Source organism: Vitis vinifera, chromosome 18 (assembly GCF_030704535.1).
Source record: "Vitis vinifera cultivar Pinot Noir 40024 chromosome 18, ASM3070453v1".
Taxonomy (NCBI): Eukaryota; Viridiplantae; Streptophyta; class Magnoliopsida; order Vitales; family Vitaceae; genus Vitis; species Vitis vinifera.
This window is the reverse complement of record NC_081822.1, coordinates 31329990-31353522: the sequence shown is the minus strand read 5'-3', so window position 1 is coordinate 31353522 and position 23533 is coordinate 31329990. Positions and strand designations below refer to the sequence as shown.

General features: G+C 31.6%; 2 long non-coding RNA genes across 6 annotated transcripts; both read left to right on the top strand.

The window, feature by feature from the left end:
* Window positions 1-1532: 1532 nt before the first annotated feature.
* LOC104882750 (disease resistance protein RUN1) lies at window positions 1533-6594 on the top strand. 5 transcript variants are annotated; one of them, XR_002028914.2, is made up of 6 exons: window positions 1533-1842; window positions 2293-2836; window positions 3141-4215; window positions 4372-4704; window positions 4795-5556; window positions 5881-6594. It is a non-coding gene; the product is annotated as a disease resistance protein RUN1 (long non-coding RNA). The 5 variants fall into 5 exon arrangements; XR_002028912.2 differs by having other exon boundaries at window positions 1983-2836; XR_002028913.2 differs by having other exon boundaries at window positions 1533-1905; window positions 1983-2836.
* A 1597-nt stretch (window positions 6595-8191) lies between these two features.
* On the top strand, window positions 8192-8702 carry LOC132253190 (uncharacterized). The gene is made up of 2 exons (XR_009464963.1): window positions 8192-8332; window positions 8448-8702. It is a non-coding gene; the product is annotated as an uncharacterized LOC132253190 (long non-coding RNA).
* The last annotated feature ends 14831 nt before the right edge of the window (window positions 8703-23533 follow it).

Sequence of the window (23533 nt, the reverse complement as noted above, 5' to 3'; positions counted from 1 at the left end):
TTTTAAATGGAATAAAATAATTTTAATGTGAGTAAAGTTGCCATCCACGAATGAATGATATTGTGCCTAAATTTTTAAACATCCATGAATATTAGTGCTTGTATTTTAATCATATATTTATGTAGTTGTTCATGATGTAAAAATGGTCACATGCTTAAAATATTATGTGTTAATGGCCCTCCTTAATAATCTTGTGTGGAATGCATGTTGTATATGTAATGACATTATTGGTTGTGTACTAATTTTTTTGTTTTATGGAAGCGTTTAATAAATTAATAAATTATAAAGGTATGTTCTCCAATTTTTTTGTGATTATTGCTTATTGAATGTCATGTTTTGATATATATATTTTAATTCAAGGTATCCATTGATTTATTTATTAATTTTTATAATTATTTCAATTTATTTTGTAGAGATCTAACTTTTAGTTTAGACGAGTGCTATGGTTCTTCATTGTACTTTTCAAACCCTTGGATTCAACTTAGTTTTCATGGATTTGTCATTTTTTTTAAGAGTTACATTTAAGGTTTATTTTTCTTATTTTGTTTGTATTTTAAAAAAAAAAAAAAAAAATGACATTCTAATATTTATAAAATTTGTTAGAGTGGGAATGAATGCACGTGAAAATATCGGACGACACTAATAGAGGAAGAAGTGCCCACCTCGTAGTCCACTAGGGTATCTGTAGCAACTATGGTAGCATGTAAGGCTTCCATGCCTTGCCGTGTAGGTTTGGCTTAAGCCCACCTTGTAGGTCAAACATGAGGTTGAAGAGTTTACCTTTGTCGTGCATTTTTCTGGTGCCGACTATCGAAAAAAATTTTAAACTATTCCCAAAATGCCTAGAGGAAACATCACAATTTCACTTGAATGCATAATGATTTTTTATTAATGATATATATGTAAAGTTTAAATTCCACTTGAATGGTCCATGTAAAGGCTTCTTCCTCTCCAAGTTGAGTTGGGCCACACGCTACCCATGAGTGTGAACCCGGGTGTTGTGTGTTGACTAAATGTAATAGCAATGTGTGGTGGATGTTGTAAGCCTTCACACATCTCCTTTATTAATTAAGTGGTGGGTAATGTTAACTCTTCTTACGTCTCTCGATTCTATTCACTTGTTTTCCTACTCGTTTTTTTCTTGACAAATAATGCCAAAAATGATGCTTGACATATTTTAGAACCAAGTACTTAATTTAATGTTGATACTAAAGATTCTAAATGTTAAAAATATTATTTCAAGCTTAACAGATAAATATAATTTGCTTCTTAGATTAAGAAAATTTGAGATCTCAAAAATAATTTAATTATTTCGGTATAATAAATTAGTATTAATTATTATAGCTGGACATACTCCCCAAAAGGCAAAAACATATGTGAAAAATACATGATGATTTAAACAGTCTTATATTAAATTTTATTAATTTTCCACTACATGTTGTGTGAAGGCTTACAACATCCACCACACATTGCTATTACATTTCACGGCATGCCCACAGAAATTACGCATCATGTCCGAAGTTGTTTGAAGCAAACCCCATAAAGCATTTACTTTCAACTGACCTACTGGTCTAGCGCGGTTTCAATCTCTACTGTTCTAACGCGGTTTCCTTCTCTGCTGGTCTAACGTGGTTTCCTTCCATTACACTTTCACACGGCATGCCCCCAGAGATTACGTATCACGCCAATAGGTGTTGGGAGAAGCAAACCCCACAAAGCATTTCTTCCAACTGATCTACTGGTCTAACGCGGTTTCCTTCTTTACTTCTATCCTTTGTTCTGCATTCCTTCTGCTTCTCCTACTACAAGAAGCGGAAACACTTATTTTTCCAGAATAATACTGTAAGTTTTGGTTGAGGACTGAATTTATTTATTATCCCTCAGTCTCTTGGTCGGATCTCACAGGTGTATTCTTCAATTTTTGCTATTTTTTCATGTCTGTTGATGATACAAACAGCTAACACTCCTCGTACACAATCCAGGCAGCAGAAGCACTTCTTTGCCCAAAATACTCCCAAGTTTTGCTGTGAGACTTGGCTCCAATTACATCAACAACATCACCATCACTTGTCACTGTGTATAGTTATTATTATTGGTTATTCTCTTGTTCTGATTTCTCACAGCTGTATTCTTCACTTATAGCTATGGTTTCATTTCAGATTTGCAATTAAGCAAATTTAGCTTTATTATTCTATTGTAGTTTATAACATTATCTCTCAGAATTTCTTTCTTTTTGTTGATGGAGTTTTTGGAATTGTATAAATCAATTGTGGGACTTTTTCTTTCCTACAGGATAATTTAGAATTCAGGACTCATATCTCAGACTTTGGGTCTCTAGTACTGCTGCAATGGCTTTTGCTTCTTCTTGTTCTGCTTCTTCTTCTCAAGGGAGCTATGATGTGTTCTTGAGCTTTAGAGGAGAAGACACCCGCAATAACTTCACTGCCCATCTCTATCAGGAGTTGCGCACTAAAGGAATCAACACTTTCATAGATGATGACAAGCTTGAGAGAGGCCGGGTCATATCTCCTGCCCTTGTTACAGCTATTGAGAACTCCATGTTTTCCATCATTGTTTTATCAGAAAATTATGCATCTTCTAAATGGTGTCTGGAGGAGCTTGCAAAGATACTAGAGTGCATGAAAACCAGGGGACAGAGGGTTCTCCCAATTTTCTATAATGTGGATCCCTCAGATGTGAGAAATCATAGGGGAAAATTTGGAGCAGCCTTAGCTGAACATGAGAAGAATTTGACGGAGAATATGGAGAGGGTGCAGATTTGGAAGGATGCTCTCACTCAAGTTGCAAATTTATCTGGTTGGGAATCAAGGAATAAGTAATTATCTAAAGCCTTTTCACTCTTATTTTTATTTTTAATTTTTAGCATTTCCAATTTAATGCTCTTATTATTAATTCATCTAATATTTATTAAAATACAAAGGGTATAAGAATTCCATATTAATATTAATTATCCGATTTAAGGACCATGTTTATAGAATTCGTAACTTTTTTATTAGTCTTCTATAACCTTAGTTATAAGACCAACTATATCTTGACAAATCTTCTCCTATTTGTTTTATTTTTATCATCTTTTTATGAACACTTAGACTTATTATGTGTTTATGCTTCAAATATGACAGGAATGAGCCTCTACTAATCAAGGAAATCGTTAAGCATGTTTTGAATAAATTGTTAAATATATGTAGTGGTGATACTGAGAAACTGGTTGGAATAGATGCTCGAATACAAGAAATAAAAATGCGATTACGTTTGGAATCGGATGATGTTGGTATGATAGGAATTTGGGGCATGGGCGGAATAGGGAAAACAACCCTTGCTAGAGCTCTTTACAATGAAATCTCAAGACAATTTGAAGCACACTCTTTTTTGGAAGATGTTGGAAAGGTTTTGGCTAATGAGGGATTAATCAAATTACAACAAATATTTCTTTCTAGCCTATTGGAGGAAAAAGATCTAAATATGAAAGGACTCACATCTATAAAGGCTAGACTCCATTCAAAAAAGGTCCTTGTTGTTCTCGACAATGTGAATGACCCAACAATATTTGAATGCTTAATTGGAAATCAGGATTGGTTTGGTCGAGGAAGTAGAATTATTATAACGGCTAGAGATAAATGTTTAATTTCACATGGTGTTGATTATTATGAGGTCCCAAAATTTAATTCGGATGAAGCTTATGAGTTCATTAAATGTCATTCGTTAAAACATGAACTTCTTCGAGGTGATTTCATGGAGCTTTCAACATCAATGATAGGTTATGCTCAAGGCCTTCCATTGGCTTTGAAAGTTTTACGTCCTATTTTATTTAGCATGAGCAAAGAAGAATCAAGAAATCAATTAGACAAACTGAAAAGTACTCTTAATAAGAAAATTGAGGAAGTACTTAGAATCAGTTACGATGGGTTAGATGATAAAGAGAAGAATATATTTTTGGATATTGCATGTTTCTTTAAAGGAGAAGATAAAGATTATGTAATTGAAATATTGGACGGTTGTGGCTTTTTCCCATTATGTGGAATAAGGTCTCTCATTGATAAATCTTTGATAAGTATTTATGGAAATAAGTTTCAGATGCATGACTTAATACAAGAAATGGGTTTGGAAATTGTTCGCCAACAATCTCTTCAAGAGCTCGGCAAACGTAGCAGATTGTTATTCCATGAAGATATCTATGATGTATTGAAAAAAAATACGGTAAGAGAAAAAAGAATATGAAATTTATTTTATTTACCAAAGTTTAAGATTATAAATTAATGATTATTTTGGCTTAACTGGTCATATGTGGATAAAATTATAGAAATTTTTATGCACTTTGCATGCTTTTAACTTAATCTCTTTCTTGATTTGTAGGGAAGTGAAAAAATTGAAGGCATATTCCTCAACTTGTTTCATTTACAAGAGACAATAGACTTTACCACACAAGCCTTTGCAGGGATGAGTAAACTTAGATTGCTCAAAGTCTATCAATCTGACAAAATTTCAAGAAACTCTGAAGATACCTTTATGAAGGAGAATTTTAAAGTTCGTTTCTCTTCGAATTTTAAATTTTGTTACGATGAATTGAGGTACTTAGATTTGTATGGATACTCCTTGAAATCATTGCCTAATGATTTCAATGCAAAGAATCTTGTTCACCTCAGCATGCCTTGTAGCCGCATTGAACAACTTTGGAAAGGAATCAAGGTATGATTGTGATCTACTCATGTCATTTTTCTTTAAAGAGTGTATAATGTGTATGAAAGCTAATTTTAAATCGAATCTCTTTTATGGCAGGTTCTTGAAAAGTTGAAACGCATGGATCTTAGTCACTCTAAGTACTTAATAGAAACCCCAAATCTCTCAAGAGTCACCAACTTGGAACGGTTAGTTTTAGAAGATTGTGTGTCTCTATGTAAGGTTCACCCATCACTTAGAGATTTGAAGAATCTCAAATTTTTGAGTTTGAAAAACTGCAAAATGCTCAAGAGTCTTCCAAGCGGCCCTTATGACTTGAAATCCCTTGAAATATTGATTCTTTCGGGCTGCTCAAAATTTGAACAATTTCTGGAGAACTTTGGGAACTTAGAAATGTTAAAGGAACTTTATGCAGATGGAACTGCACTAAGAGAACTACCCTCCTCTTTGTCTTTGTCGAGAAACCTTGTGATATTATCTTTGGAGGGATGTAAGGGACCACCATCTGCCTCGTGGTGGTTTCCTAGAAGAAGTTCCAATTCCACTGGTTTCAGATTGCATAATTTGTCAGGCTTATGCTCTTTAAGTACGCTAAACCTAAGTTACTGCAATTTGTCAGATGAAACAAACCTTAGTAGTCTTGTTTTGTTATCTTCATTGGAATATTTACATTTATGTGGGAACAACTTTGTTACGTTGCCAAACCTCAGTCGACTTTCACGCTTGGAAGATGTTCAGTTGGAAAATTGCACAAGACTTCAAGAACTGCCAGATCTCCCATCAAGCATTGGTCTGTTGGATGCAAGAAATTGCACATCATTGAAAAATGTCCAGTCACACCTAAAGAATCGCGTAATCAGGGTAAATTTCCTCTATATCCCATATATCACAATTTTAATTATAGAAAATGTTTATTTTGTATATCATAACTGTACTCATCTTAAAGTATGAAATGCATGGACGCAATTTCTCATGTTTCCTCAATTTTTTTACTTTTTGTTATCAGTTTAGAAAATATGCCTGTTTTGTAGAAGGAAGTTAAGATTTAGGTTGAGAAAAGAAAGTGTATTCAAATGATACCTCATTTAACTTAATTTGTGATAGAGGCAAAATAAATGTTTAATGAAGGAAGATGGGAAATGAGCAATTTCTATCTCTCAACCCCTGATCATTTTCATTCTACAGGTTCTAAACTTGGTTTTGGGATTATACACGTTGACTCCTGGGAGTAGACTACCAGATTGGATAAGGTATAAGAGCTCAGGGATGGAAGTAATAGCAGAGCTACCTCCAAATTGGTTTAATTCCAACTTCCTGGGTTTTTGGTTTGCAATTGTCGTTCCCAAGTTTAGTGGTCTAGATCGTTTTCACGCTGTATCCTGTTCCTTGTCCCTTTCAAGATCCAGTGGCTTTACTCACTACTTCACATTCTGTCCTCATTCGTCTTGTCAGATGCTAATGTTGGATCACGTAGCACTGTTTTATTTTTCACTTTCTTTCCTCAGCGATTGGTGTGGACACATCAATTGGCATCAAGTGACTCACATCAAGGCATTGTTCTACCCACATTCTGTCCAATTTAGTGAACCTAAGTGGAATGGAATTGGTCTGGCGTACAGTAATGAAGATGTGAATCACAACAACCCCCCAATGATCCAATTCGGCTCTATTTCCTCTGCTTCCTCTGCTCCTAATAAGTCAACAGTTGTCCTTACAGAAATCCATGATGAGGAACCCAGTGGAAGTGTTGATGGCTCGGAATTGGATAATTCTGGGTACTGTACTGCTGACGAGGGGGAACCAGCTGATACTGCTTGTGTTGGGGATAAATGTATGCCCAAGATCCAATCTATCATGTAATCAACTTTAGTTTTAATAAGGTATTAATTCTTTATTTCATTATCATATCTGTTTAAAATAGTTTATATGATAAGGTCCTTGATTAAAATTTGAAAATTGTTATCATGATAGAGATTATGATAATGAGAAGCAATTCTTTTAATAATTTTAATCTAAATTGTTCTTGATCATAGGATTATTGTCAACAGGACATCAATAATCCAGATAGATCAATATATATGTGATGGTCTTTATTGGATAAATATTGATATATCTCATTTGTTAAATTACATATATAGATGATGCACATGTAGATGTGATCATTGAACTGACTCAACTGAGAATTTCTAATGGTTATCTTTACCTTAAATTGTCAATAGGAATTTCTCAAGAAGAAATATAATAGTTTTCTTTGACCTGAGATTATCAAAGTAATTAACAAGTTATTTATTATATTTTAATCCCGGACACCTAATGCCTTAGGGCACTAGTTGAATGGATATTGGATATAATTAAATACTTGTAGAATTAATGATTAATCAAGAAGGAATCCATCAACTCCTGGTAATGAGTTTGAGCTCTATGATAAAAATAAGACCTTGGCCAAGGGCAATTGAATGAATGAAGAAATGAGTTTCTTAAGTCATTCACTAAATAAATAATGTGTTGACTTATTAGAGTTTGACAGTAATACCATACTCTAGAGTTAGCCCAGAGCTGTAAATGATGGAAGGAAATATTACATTATTCTTCTACTGGTTCTTGAAAGTAAAAGATATTACTTCATACTATCTGGACGTTAAGGAGTGTTGCTAGATGCCTACCTTAATTAGTAAATTGATTTGATTAATTTACTACCAGCTTAGTAATGAACCTACGGGGTCACACACAAACGAGTGTTTTAATCTTTGCAAAGAGCTATTTATTATTATTTGATAATTAAATTAGAGAATTTAATTTTAATCAAATAAATAAATATGTTCTATGTGGAATATTATTATATTCTTTGCTAGCACCAAGAATATAATTAATATATAGATAAAAAAAAAATATTTTTCTTTGGACGTGGAAGTTAGTCCACGAGAATGTTTGCTAAACATTTGCAAACATATGGGTACATGCAGCAACTTACAGGAGGGATGTGGGTTTTGTTTTTAACTTACAAGACTTGGTCAAAGTGTTTTTCAAATGCTATTGAAAATAGCAAAAGAAAAACAAATGGGCCAATAGAATCTCTTAGTAGCCCAAAAAAGAAGGAGGACACGATAGAGATAGATTAAGTGATAAAATCAAAAAATCAAATTAGTTGAGTTATCTTATCACTTAAAACAGAAGTTGTATCGGATATGCTATATAGCATATATACACAATCTGAATAAGGATCGATCTATCTTTATCCTCCTTGTTTTTACGCCAAAGAAATACAAAGTGTTGTTCTATTTTTTTAAAGTTCCGCGTATCAAAGGGTTGATAGCAAAGATTAATTTCGGTGTGGATACACGTAGAGTCTTCATACAATTGGAGAAAATTTTATGCTTGAAGAACTGACATCCAGGTTATTATTTTAAATTTTTGATAGCTGTAGTATATATTTTGAATGCAAAATAGATCAATTTTCCGCTGTATGTGTTATAAATTTATTTTATAACCTTTCAGCTTGCTCTAAGGATCCGTCTGAATCAGAGATGCAGCCACAGAAACGCTTGAAATGCAGCCATTTTCAGGACATCCCTTGACGAGGAGGAACCGGCGAGGAAAATGCGTGATATGCACCCAAATCTTCCCATAACATCTCTTGGTGAGTTGTTCATTATTCAAGGATGAAGAATTTTGCTGAAAATATTAGAACGATTAAAACAACTGAGAAGGATTCACACTTTTTGATTTATTTTCTGCTATGGTAATATATACAGGTGCTGGGAACAAATTACTTTGGCAGTGCTGATTCTGGTTTGCTGGAACCGGTAAATATTCTGTAGTGCTGATTCTATTTTGCTAGAAAATATTCTGATAGTGCTGATTCTGGTTTGCTGGAACTGGAAATTATTATGGCAGTGCACTGATTCTGATTTTCTGGAATTTATTATAGCAGAGTTTTGGGGCAAAATAGCCCTTTCTTGTAAAAGTACATAAGTTTTGGCCCCATTGCGAAGTTTATGTTCAAAGTAGTCCTTTTATTGACACAAAATTTAAGTTGAAGCCTCAATTGACAATTGAGGCTTCATTTAATATATATATATTTTACTTTAAAATTTAATTAAAAATATATGCTTTAACAATAAAAAATTTATTTATTTAAACTTAAAAAATCTGATATTATTTCAATAAAGATAATTTATTGTATTTTAAAAATATAAAATTACATAATTTATTAATTTAAGTTATATCACATGTAGTACCTATGTTCTAATTAGGGAGATGCGATTTTCTTTTACTATATAAATGTTCAATAGGTTTCTTTTTTTTTACTTTGATGGAACTATTAAAAGTTATATTTTTTAGTAGACTTTATCTAATTAATTTTATTAACTAATTTTTAAATTTATTTTCAAAGCATTTCTTTTTACATAAAATTATAAACATATGTTTTAAAATAGTGAAAATTTTATATATGGAAGTTTAAGATAATACTATTATTTCAATAAATATAATTTATTTAAAATACAAATAAATTAATATCTTAAAAATACAACAAACTAAATATCTTCAATTAATAAATTATATAATTTTATATCTTATTTACATATCATATAATTTTATTATTTTAAGATTATTAATTTATTGATAAATAAAATATTTATTTATTATTATATTTATCAATTTATCTTTATTGAAATAATATTTGATTATTGAGTTTAAATATAATTTTTTATTATTATTCAAGTTTATATTTTTAATTTCAATAATAATTTATAATTTTATATTTTTAATTAAATTTTAAAGTTAAAAAATAAATAAATAAAAAAAACCCTGAAACCTCAATTGACAATTGGGGTTTCAATTAAAAATTAAAACCTCAATTGCCAATTGAGACTTTAATTAAAAAATGAAGACTTAATTGCCAATGGAGGCTTCAATTAAAAAATGAAGCTTTAATTGTTAATTGAGGCTTCAACTTAATTTTTTCTTTTAAAAAAAAATAATTATGCCACGATGGTAATAAAAAGACTACTTTGAACATAAGTATTGTAATGAGGCTAAAACTTATATTCTTTTATAGGAAATGACTATTTTGCCCCAAAATTCGGTAGTTTTGGCATCTTATTAAAGGACGTTGCCAAGGATGTCCGCCCTTTTTGAATATTCTTAATATAAGGATGCAGTTAGATCATGTGTGGCTATTTTATTCATCACTTCCCCATTTCATTTAGAATATCCTACTATGGTTGTTTTTTAAAAGGCAATCAAGGGCATTGATGAAAATATCGATAATCACTGAGGTATTTCAATTTTACGGATATATCGACGGATATTTTGGAAAAAAATTTAGGTAGTTTAAAGTTGATTAAAACTTATGAAAATATTGAGAAAAACTCTAAAAATGATATAATAAACAATAATAGACATTTTAAAGTTGTTTTCTAATATATATATATATATATATATATATATATATATATATATATATATATATATATATATATATATATATATAATTAATCATATTTGACAATAATATTATAATATTTGATTATAATATATTTCACTTTAAAAGTATAATTCATTTAATTTCAATTGTATTAAATGATCTAAAATAAATGATGATATATGTATAATTTTTTTTAATATTTATATTTTTATATTTAATTAATATATAAATAATATAAAAAATGGTTAAGAAAATTATAATGATAGGTTTTATATTTTTAGTGATTAATTAAATAAAATTTTAAAATAAAATAATTAGAATTAATTTGTTTATGAAAATAATTTTTTATAGTTTTACTATATATTTGTCTGGTGCATTGCATTTACCAAATGGGTAATCAGCCTAGTGGTCATCCAAGGCAAGTTCACCGAATTTTCGCCTGCTTGTTTGGTGTTGCCGCCGGTCGTCGATACACGAAATTTCGCCGAAATTTTTTGAAATTTTCATCCAAGGGGTGTGGAGGAATGAAGAGGTACTGAATCACAAGCATGTGACAATGTTCTCCTCACTATTCAAATCTTGTCCTTGAAGAAACCCAGTGAGAGTGAGTGCTCTAATATTGATGGCTTGGAATAAGGAAATGTCGATTACTATACTTCTTATGAGGGAGAACCCACTGCAACTAGCTGCCCCAATGATGAGATGTGGCCAAAGTATACAGGCATTATTAGGAAAATCCTTTATGAGGAGGAACCTGAAGAAATGCTTGATATGCATCAAAATCCTCCCATACCATCTCTTAGTGGGTTGGGTGTTTTTCTTCTTTTCTTTTCTAGTTTTATTTCTTAATTTGATTGAGTGGCTTAGCTTGTGTGTATGTCTTAAGATCATTTAGAATTGTTTAATCATTCTAGAATACTAGATTTACTCGTAGCTTCCAACAACTGTCAAAGAAAAAGATACACTTATCATTTTCATGTCCATTATTTGACAGGGATGCTTTCAAATGGACTCATACTAGTTTGTTGGGGGATTCCAGTGAGGTTAGTTAATTCAGCAATGAAATTAACTGGGTGATGGATTGATGAGAGGGGGATTATTCGAGTGGAGGTAGAAGCTCTAGTGAAAGAGCTAAACGAGAGTTAATTCAGTCAATTCAACAACGAAAAAACTTTTGCAATGAAATTAACCAATAATTCATATGACCACAAGAAATAATATCATAACATTTTGAAATATCCAAATCCTAAAAATTCGTACTTGTTAACAAGTTTTGCTCCATCTTTGCTTTTTCATTGCAAAGTCAAACCACAAATATCATGCTAAAATTTTAACAAAATAGAAGTGAGGTTAAGCTAGAGGGTTGAGATCAAGTAGGGATGACAGTGGTGTCGGGTCGGGTTGGAAGTGATTCATCTCAACCCTGGGCATGTGCACTTAATTTTAATTATGTTTTATCTCTTTTGCACTTTTTAGATATGCTAAATATAAAAGGAAAAAAAATTTAACTTTTGTCTTCTTTTCTTTTCTAGGACCAAGTATAACATAACCATTTGAAAGAAAGAAAATAGAAGGAAAAAAAAATATAAATTTATTCTCTTATTTAGTTGTCTAAAGAAAAGTTCAAAAGTTATAGGGAAAAAATTATTAAAGAATGTATTTTTTTTGGGACTTTCTCCATCTTTTCTTTAAAGAAAAATCTTTTTATCATTTTCTGCAATTTTTCCTTAGTATTTTTCCTTATCATTGTCTACAATATCCGGACATAAAAAACATAGAAATTATTCTCCTTTAGAAATTTCATTTTTTTCCTTAATTATTACTTTCTAAGAAGTAAACATACCTTAGACAAATTTATGTAATACATATAATTTCAATTACATGGTTCTTGGGTTAAAAACTTAAAAAGTATTTTCATTCTTGTTACTTTCAAAAAATCAACATACCGTAAGTGTTTATTTTGTAAAATAATTTCTTTTCTTTTTCCTTTTTCAACACATTCTTTTGGTTGTTTTTTCCCCACTTTCTTTTGTTTTCTCATCATCCAGATTTCACATACAACTCTCTCGCCAATCTTCACACATAACATTACACACATCACATACTCCTCTCCACGGTACAAATGCACCAATTTTTTTATTTTGTTTTATTTTATTTTATTTTATTTTTCATCTTTCATTTTCCACCAACTATTTATCTATTCAATCTTTACACATAACGCTGTAAACATCGACCCTCTTTTCACTGCAAATGCATCTTTTATTATTTGTTTATTTATTTTTCCATTGTTAAAGACATTTGCTAACAAGCTATTTTTATTTTATTTATTTATTTATTTTTTATCATTTTTCCATAAACGCAACACTTTCTTTTCTTTTCTTTTTTCTTTATTCTTTTTAATTTTATTTCATCTAAGATTTATGATTTTTTTTTTATTTCATTGTTTAGATTTACTCATTTAAATATTTCAAACTTCCCATTTTCTATTAATAAATCAAACTACATTTATAAATTTTCAATTTTTGATAAAAAAAAATTACCAATATAAAATACTAATATAAAGATTAAAATTTTATTTGGAAATTTGATTTTCAAACCCAAAACCCCCTAAATCTTCAATCCTATGTTACTCTATCATTGAAAAATATCTTGCATCAAATACTCAAGTCATTGTTTCCAAAGATCAGGTTGGGGTATCCTAAATCAAAGGTAACTTTCCTTTATAACCCATATATCACAATTTTAATTATAAAAAAGTTTATTTTGTATATAGTAACTGTACTCATCTTTAAAAAAGGGTTTTGTAATAAGTTTTATGGTTTATTTTTATAATTCATGTCATTTTTTTTTTTTACTTTTTGTTATCAGTTTAGAAAATATGCCTGTCTTGTAGAAGGAAGTTAAGATTTAGGTTGAGAAAAGAAAGTGTATTCAAATGATACTTCATTTAACTTAATTTGTGATAGAGGCAAAATAAATGTTTAATGAAGGAGCAATTTCTATCTCTCAACGCCCTGATCATTTTCATTCTACAGGAACGCACCGTTGAGGCATTTCAAGTGAGGATTCCTGGGAGTAGACTACCAGATTGGATAAGGTATCAGAACTCAGGGAAGGAAGTAATAGCAGAGCGACCTCCAAATTGGTTTAATTCCAACTTCCTGGGTTTTGGGTTTTCTTTCGTCGTTGTTCCCGAGATTAGTTCTTATTTTTCCCTTATTCCTACATACAACGTACAGTGTTTGTTGTCCTATTCAGGATCCAGTCACTTTACTCATGACTTCCTAGTCATGCCTCGTGCGTGGAAGGATATTTCCATGATAAAGTTGGATCACATATCCCTGCTTTTTGTACCACTTTCTTCCTTCAGCAATCCGTGTCTATGGGATCACATCAATTGGCATCAAGTGACTCGTATCAGGGCATCGTTCGGTGTAATTTCTGGGAGCTTTGCTAAAGCTAAGCGGTATGGAATTGGTATGGTGTACAGTAATGAAGATGCGAATCACAACAAACCCCCAATGATCCAATTCGGCTCTATCTCCTCTCCTTCCTCTCCTCCTAATAAGGCAACTGTTGTCCTTACAGAAATCCATGAGGAGGAACCCAGTGGAAGTGTTGATGGCTCGGAATTGGATAATTCTGGGTACTATACTGCTGACGAGGGGGAACCAGCTGAAACTGCTTGCTCTAAGGATCCGTCTGAATCAGAGATACAGCCACAGAAAAGCTTGAAATGCAACCATTTTCAGGACATCCCTTGACGAGGAGGAACCGGCCAGGAAAATGCATGATATGCACCCAAATCTTCCCCTAACATCTCTTGGCGAGTTGTTCATTATTCAAGGATGAAGAATTTTGCTGAAACTATTAGAAGAACGATTAAAATAACTGAGAAGGATTCGATATATTTTCTGCTATGGTAATATATACAGGTGCTGGAAACAAATTATTGTGGTTTGCTGGAACCGGAAGATATTCTGGTAGTGCTGATTCTGTTTTGCTGGAAAATATTCTGGTAATGCTGATTCTGGTATGCTGGAACTGGAAAATTTTCTGGACTGATTCTGGTTTGTTAGAAATTATTATTGCAGCGTCGGTAGTTTTGGTATCTCATCAAAGGACCACCCTTATTCGAATATTCTTAATGTAAGGATGGAGTCAGATCATATGTGGCTGTTTTATCTGTAACTTCCCCACTTCATTTGGAATATCCAGCTATGGTTGTTTTAGGAAAGGCAATCAAGGGGTGTGGAAGAATCACAAGCATGTGACTATGTTCTTACAGAAGAAACCCAGTGAGAGTGGGAGCTCTAATATTGATGGCTTGGAATGAGAAAATCCTGATTACTACACTCCTTATGAGGGAGAATCCAGTGCAACTAGCTGCCCCAATGTTGAGATGTGGCCAGAGTAACACTTGGAATGCAGGCATCATCAGGACAATCCTTGATGAGGAGGAACCTGAAGAAAGGCTTGATATGCATCCAAATCTTCCCATACCATCTCTTGGTGGGTTGTGTGTTTTTCTTCTTTTTCTTTTCTAGTTTCACTTAATTTGATTGAGTTGCCTAGCTTATGTAAATGTCTTAAGATCATTTAGAACCGTTTAATCATTCTAGAATACTAGATTTACTGGTATCTTCCAACAACTGTCGAAGAAAAAGATACGCTATTATCATTTTTATGTCCATTTGAAAGGTCTGTGTCTGGGTTGATCATCTTCAGTAGATATGCCAATGCCTTAAAATTGACTTATACTAACTTGTTGCGGGATTCCTGCAAGGTCTGTTAATTCAGCGATGAAACTAACTGGTTTGATGGATTGATGAGGATGACTATTCTAGTGGAGGTGGCTGCTCTAGTGAAGGAGCAGAAATCAATTGATTTGGGCAATTGGTCCAATTATTCTTTCTTTAGTTTCTTTTTTTCCTCTTACAATCCCAACTTCTCGCTGATAATCCAAACTCATCCTTTACAATCCCAAATCATTCGACCATGTAAAAGGTGGTACAATCATGGTTTGAAATATTAGTAAACACGGATATATCGATACTTGGATTTTACAGATATATCGGAAATATCGATAGATATTTTGACAAAAATATCAATGAAAGTAAAATTATTTAAAATTCATGAAAATATTTAGAAAAACTCCAAAAAAAAATGATAAAATAAGTAAAAATATAATTAACATAGATATGGTTAAGGAGAAAAAAAATCAATATGCAAGGATTATCGGTATTAACATATAATTTATTATTTATCTTATCAAAATATTAGAACTTTATTATTATTTTATGTTTTAGTTTTTTTTAATTGCTTCTTATTTGGCCTATGGCTTACCTTGGAGCTCTTTGATCTTCATTTTCATATTGGAGAATCATTGAAAGCCCACTTGCAATTAGAATTTTGATCAACCTAGCTATTATCACCACATAATATTGTTATTCATTGATGTTAGGAAACTCAATTGGTTAAGGTTCTAGATGGATGCTTATGGAGATTATTGACCATTAAGGCGGGCTGGTCAATTAGACAGTCTAGAGGGATTAAGGGATGCTTAAGACCTTAATTATCTTCATGTAATTGTCAAGGTTCTTGAGTCAAGGTCTTCATCATCTTCAAACTATTTTAGGGTATGGCGTATAATGCATGATCTAGGTGAGAAAATGACTGGCTTGGACCATGATTGAAGATGACATTAACAGGCCACGTTAGGTTTTTTTTTTCAAACATTTACATGTAAATTTTCTAAATGGTGACCTTTTCCCCTTCCTAGTTTCTTGACACAGTCAATGTTTCATATGTTTTATTCAATGGTGGCTCTGACTTTTCAATTTTACAACGGCATTGCTTAAGTATACATAAAGTTTCAAAATGCTGACTTTTCAAAGATATTAAAAGACTTAAACGCTACAACTTTTGACTAGAATTGTTGACAATATATATATATATATATAATTTCTCTTCATTTCATTGAAGAAATTCGGCCCATATATAGCCTGTAGGATAAGCTATGTTGCCCTTTATTGGAATTGAGAAATTTTTTTCTTATAGCCATCAAAATCATGTTAAGTACATAAGAGGAGAAACTTATGATTTGCTTATGAGTGTATGGTCTCCTTATAGGGCTACCTTTCATGTCAGGAAAATTCTAGTCTACTCACTCAACTATGGAGATTACACCGATCCTTGAGTCTAGTGAATTTGCATAGTAAATATAACCTTCAAGATACTTTGGACCACAACGTATAATTGAGGTTGACAATGAAATGACAGGCTTGGACCGTTATCAGTTTGGTATGTAGAAGTGTGGAACAGGATCAACGGAATAAAAATGGAAATTATATAATAGAAAAATAAAAATCCTTAGAAACGTGTATTTTTTTTTTTTAGTTTATGAAAATCAATATTTTTATTCTCATTTCTAATATAATATATGAACAAAAATTGAAATGTACTTGTCGTTTTCGTTCTCTTTTCCACCATTCCAAAGGTAAGAAAAAAAAAATTCTTTGATATATTCTTGTTTCACCTTCTAATGACCCTTCATAGTATCCTTCAGAGTTTCCTCTATTTGTTTTTACAAACACAAAATGTTAGGATGAAGGGAACTGGTTAGACCATCCCCTTTCTAATGATTAAGTTAATAATGGAAGATCGGAAGATTTAAAATATTTAGATCGATGATGGTGTTTACATGCCTACAGAAGAGGATTGCTTTTGATTTGTAGCTCTTCGTTAGTGAAATCATGTCTCCTAGATTGCTATCCATTACTAATGGCCAACCATTATGTAATTAATGCACTAATTCCATTATATTGTTTTCTTCAAATGATTTAACATCTTTTTCTTTGTATAATCATAATCCAAAATTTGTCACTTTTGGCCTCATGAAATTTTTTTATTCAATTTACAATAAAAAGACAAAGTTGTGATAAATATTTCCAAGTTCAAGCAAAAAACTCTTACCCCTCTTGTTGGAGTACCAATAATTTGGTCATTTGGATGATGAGTGATATTATCTCCATTCTTTTGAAAGATTTTTATTTTTTTGCTCACTTTATTGTAGACTTTTTTTTCCCCTTTATTTAAAGATAATCAATCATTTGACTTTATTAATGTAAGTTGCTATGGAGGTTATTCATCATGGTGTCCTCAAGTGATGTCTTTGAAGGTTCAACTCACTAGAGACCATCTAGGGAAAGGATCAACCTAGGTGGTATTTCACTTTTAAGCAAATGCCCTTAAGGGTTTAGGTCGATGTTGACTATTCAGGAGTTACCCTAGGGAGATACTCAACATGGTACCCTTAGGTTAATGCCCTTGAGAGTTTAGATGGTTAAGACATTTCTAAGCAACATGATACCCTTAGGAATTTTATAGTTAACTATTTCTTACTCTCCTTTGAAGGCTCAAAGTTGTTACATGATCAACCCAAGATGACACAAGTATAGAAAAATTCGAGGAAAGCTAATTTCATTAAACCATGGCATAAAGTCGATTTTAAGTTTTTAATGAAGGTAATTTTTTAATTAGTTAAATTAAAAACTAGACAAGTGCTCAAATGCTGAAACTTGGCACTCGAGCATTAGAAGCATTGAAGTGCTTCTTGAGAGCACTCAAGCATTGTGCTCAAGGTTTTTTTTTTAAGTGCTTAAGCATTTGAAGAAATTTTTTCTAAATTTTATATCCTAAATATTTGTTTTAATTCTTTCCAATTTCTTTTTTAAATAGTTTTTGGAAACTTTAGTATATGTCCATTAGATTTTCATCCTTATAAATACTATGCCTAAAAATCTATGATCTTAACATAAATTTTATGAAAAGATTTATCAGTCTTTCCCTCGTCCCAAAAGCTCTCAATTTTTTTAGGATTCTCATTCTTAAGTTTGTGAGAGAGGACTGTATTTCCTTAAATGTTAAGGTACCCACCAGGGGCACATAAGGTGTTATGCCACAAACATGAAAACTAGTTTTAGTATTGGAGAGTAAGACTTAGTGGTAGCATCTATCAAGTAATATGTATACTTTTTTCTCGATAGTGGATTTGTGTTCTATGGTCTCTGACCCTATGATTTTTTACATCTATAAAGTCTTTAGAAGACTTTGTGAGTGACTTTCAATGTAAAATTGTTATGTCATGTACGATTGATTTCTTTTTTCTTCTTCTATAATTGTAAAAAAAAATACAAATTACAAATTTGGAGTTAAAAGAACTAAATACCACTAAATGCACGCGCGGTTCTACATCGTAAACATGAAGACTAGTAAGGTATTGGGGAGTAAGACTTAGAGATAACATCTACCAAGTAATATGGATGCTTTTCTTTTGATAGTAGATTTGTGCTTTATAGTATTTGATCTTGTGATTTGTTTACATCCACAAAACCTTTGGAAGACTTTGTGGGTGACTTTCCCTGTAAAATCATTATATCATGTGCAATTGATTTATATTCTTCTTCTATAATTGTTAAAAGAAAAATTACAAATTACAAATTTGGAGTTAAAAGGACTAAATATCTATTCACGCATCCCCTCCAAGTATTCCATACGTAATGTCTACAACTTTCAAATATCATTAAAATATTCTATCAATGAATCATAAATCAATGTAATTATCTTGTGAAGACACATTAAGCTACTTTTTGAACACTTTCACAACTTTCAAAAAAATACTAACTCTTGGCTTGCAGCTCAATTGATGGTTGGAGACTTGATATACTTTATTTCAATTCTATAGTGGTATGTTTGATTATTTCTTTTTGAAAATTTATATAAGAATGTATCATGAATTATACAAAGAAAGAAGTAATAAATATCCTAAAATTATGAAAATAAATATTATTTCCTAAATTAAGATAATAATATATTATTAATATTTGATTACTCTTGATTTATGGAAATATTGATTAGAGTAGATTCTTATCATTGTGTGCTTGATTCAATGTATCTCCTTCCATTATGTGTCCTACCATTAATCTATATCCTATCATTCTATGTCCTACCATTTTATGTGTCCCGTGTCCTCTTTTATTCTTTCCTTTAATATGCCCCCTCAAATGGGAGTATGAATGAAAATGGATGTCCAACTTGTTTCAAAATATGGTGAAGACATCCTTTGGCAAAAGGCCTGATATAAATATCAAATTCTTCATTTTTTATTTTTTATTTTTGTTGAGAATGATAACATGTAAGAAGGGTGAAGCTTCTTCCTCTCAAATTGAACATTTCTACCACCTCAAACATTTTGACCATGACAAGCTATGTTGTCTAAATAAAAACTTATGCATACTCTAAGAACATTTTCTATGCTCGTTTTTAGTAGTGAATGATTGTTTATATATTTGACGAGCTACTTGACTTGACTAAAATAACCTTAAGGTGATTTAGTAAGCATAGTAAGTGGACAAAAAAAGATTCATATTTTTTATTCTAACTCATATGCGAATAGACAAACTTTGTGTGAGCTATGGTTATAATTATTTTATGGAAAATTGATAATGTGGCAGTAGCTATGTGGAGAAGTTAGAAAGCAAGTTGTAGAACTCTATTATAATAGAGTTCATTATTTTTTGTTTATTGGGGGTTTATCTGAGAGACTTGTAATTGAGCAACATATAAGCTCATTTTGGATGGTTTTTTATAGAGTGATATAGAATATTGAAAAACCTCGAGAGAATTTTTTGAGTATTTGAAGAGAGAAAATTTGAGTGTGCTAGTTGGGGAAAATCTAACTTGTTTAGGAAAAATTTCTTGGAAAAATTGTTGTGTTCATTCTTGTAATCCTTTTGGTAGTGGAACAAGATTGCTAGTGGAACTCCCATGGATGTAGGATCATTGATCTCAAGCCACGTTAAATTTTGCCTATGAATGTATTAATGATACAATGAAAATTGTTCATCTTTGTTCTTTGTTCATAATTAGTATCAAAGCCGAGTTATTGTCTTCAAGATGAGTGTATCCAAGTTTAAGATGAAGATGTTCATCAAGAAAGGTGACTTTAGCATATGGCATAAGATAATGAAAGCTATCCTTGTGCAACAAAAGGTGGTAGTGGCTCTTGAAAGTAAGAAAAATCTCCTAATAATAATGTTTGATGTTGAGAAAAAAGAGTTACTAGAAACGACGTATAGTACAATCATTTCATACTTGAGCGACAATGCAGTGAGGCAAGTAGATAACGCAACAACAATAATTGGAATTTGGTTAAGATAAGAAAGTCTCTATATGAAAAAGTCTTTAATGAATAGAATCTTTCATAAGATTAAACTCTTTGGGTTCAAGATGCAAGATGAAATGAGTCTTGATAAGAATCTTGATGAGTTCAATAAGATAGTGATTGATTTGAAAAATATAGGAAAAAAAAGTGGATGATGTGAACCAAGTAGTTATTCTATAGTCAAATAAAAGACACTATCAAATGTAGTAAAGATTCACTTACCATGGAAAAATTGGAACCGGTGATTAGATCAAAAGTTTGGAACTACGGGCTGAAAAGAAGAATAGTACTGCTAGAAGTAGTAATGAAGGTCTAAATGTTGAAGGCAAATCTAAAAAAGGAAAAAGCTATAAGAATAGAGGAAAACCATAATCAAAGTCAAAGAAAGTTGATAAGTCAAAGTTGAGATGTCATTATTGCAAGAAATTTGGGTATTTTAGATAAGAATGTCTTGAAAGAATGAAGTAGCATAATGAAAAAAAAGGACTAAAAATGGAGATGTTTTTGTTACATCTTATTAGTATGAATCAATTGAAGTTTTGGTGCATTCAATTATAGAAACTAAAAAAGAATGGATTTTAGACTCAGGTTGCTCCTTTCATATGAGTCCTAATTAAGATTGGTTTCATACATTTGAATAAATCGATGAAGGGATAGTATTGCTTAGAAATATTAAGGCTTATAAGATTATGGGCATTGGCTCAATGAATATCAAAATGTTTGATGGTTGTGATTGGTTTCCGAAATAAGTGAGGTACATTATTAAGAAGATAGTTAATCTCACTTGGAAGACTAGATTCAATATACTAATCGTTAAGATTGAAAATGGTTTTTTGAAAGTAGTTAAAGGTGCAACGATTATTATGAAGGGATCAAATAAACTATATTCGGTTATTGGTGAAACTATTATTGAATTTTATAGTTGTTGTATCAGAAAAGAGAAGTAATAAGACAAAATTATGGCATAGGAGACTAGGTTATATTAGTGAAGGGGGTTTAAATGTGTTGTATAAATAAGGACTATTTGTAAAGAACAAGATCAGTGACCTATACTTTTTCAATCATGCGTGTGTGGGGAAAGTTGTAGGGTTAAGTTCAATAGATTAGTTCATACAACTAAAGAAATCCTTGATTATGTGCATGTTAGTCTATGGGGCCATCAAAAGTTCCATCACATGGTAGGGAAAGGTATTTTTTTGTCTATAGTGGATGATTTCTTTAGGAAACTCTAGATATACATATTAAAGATCAAAGATGAAGTTTTTGACTAATTCAAATTATAGAAAGCCATGGTGGAAAAACAAACAAAGAAACAAAAAGGTTAAGAAGTTTAGAACTAATAATGGACTTGAATTTTATTCTGACATGTTTGGGAAATGTTGTGGAAATGAAGGATTAGCAAGGCGCAAAACTAATGTGAACACTCCATTAGGAACCTTGGATCGCTTTATTCTCATACCCTAGATCAAATAGGTAGATACAAATCTACCATAAGCTTCTCTAGAAACTAATCTAAGTAGAAACATGGTTTTTGAAAAACCATTTAAATTAATAAAACATGAGAAGAAACATTAATAGTCGGATCTAAATGTTCCTATATCAGTTTTTTTGTGGTGAAAAAGAAGCTTAAAGAGTCTAAAGGTCTTGTACATCCAAAATCTTCCACTCAATCACTTGAACCACGATCTTAGCACTCCAATATGTGGGCTTTAGAAAGGAGGATTCCTAAGCTCTCTCTCTCTCTCTCTCTCTCTCTCTAATTCTTTGAAGGTGGAAGACAACTACCAAAAGCCTTGGAAACGCCTTACCCCTAAGGAGGTATTTATAGGGTTCCTTTATTGGGTTTAAGTGACTTAAGTCCATCAAGGCTTAGGTCACTTAATTTAACCTAAAATGGGTCCTAATTGATTAATTAACCACACATGGTCATTTAATTAATCAATTAGTTCAATCTAGAAACTTTATTAACTATTTCCTATGCAACTTTACATAATTTCCAAAACACCTTTACATAAGAGTGAACCTAGAGCCAATTCAACCTTAAAAAAACCTTGTCATCATGGAATACAAGTTCAGAGCAAGGACCATTAGAACCCATAGAAGTATTGACTCCCTCAAAATCCAGTTATGAAGTTGATTCAATATTCCACTGAAGATAGTTAATTGCATTCTATGTAAATAACAATGAGACGAAGCTCGAGTTTGTAACCTATAATCTACTACATGTAAATTCTCCATGAACTAGTATTCGTACTCTAACAAGATAATGTTATCATTTATCAAAATTACCTCTCCAATCATTGAATTACATATCTTACTTATTATATAACTATTTAACATACTTTAACTTTAAGGAACATATGTTAAATTTCCACTAAAGGAAATATTATATCTATAATTTTTGTTATCACATATTTTTTGGATCACCCAATGGGACACACTGTCTCAATCCATGAGATATTATTGTGTCTCTATTGAGAATCCTTATTGTCACTAGTCTCCATCAATAATGACCTAATCTATAAGGATATATGACCATATATGGTCTCACCCATAGGTCAAAGTCTCTTATTAACTTTGGCACAAGTTCAATATCCTTTTAAAGTTGAGAGTCCATGCAGTACAGTAACTTGGTGGATCATAACAAATGATTGTCTTACGTCATGATTCACCTTATGTCCTATCTAGTTTGCATCACATGCACTAATGCACTCATCATAGGAAAACCATCCCAATAGCCAAGTCAAGACATCCCCCCAATTAGGAGGTAGTGCACTATAGTCTCAGACAGATTGTCAAAATCCATGAATCGACTATGAACTACTCATCACTCTACAAAGAATCCATAACTTAGATCTTTTGTACAACTCTTAATGCATCCAAATCATGTACAATGCAAGTGATGTGCGACGTTTATGTTCAACTAACTAATTAATGCAAAATGGAATAAAATAGGAAAACCAATAAACATAAATAAATAAATTTATAAATGAATTTTTATCTATTACATCATGTCATGTTTTTTAAGGCTCAATTCCAACACACTCCATAATAGAATAGTCTTGCAGAACAAGTGAGTAGAACCATTCTTAAAAGAGTGAGGTATATGTTAGTAATAGCTAGGCTACTAAGACAATTTTAGGCAAAAGTTGTTATGACAACTAGCTATTTCATAAACAAGTGTC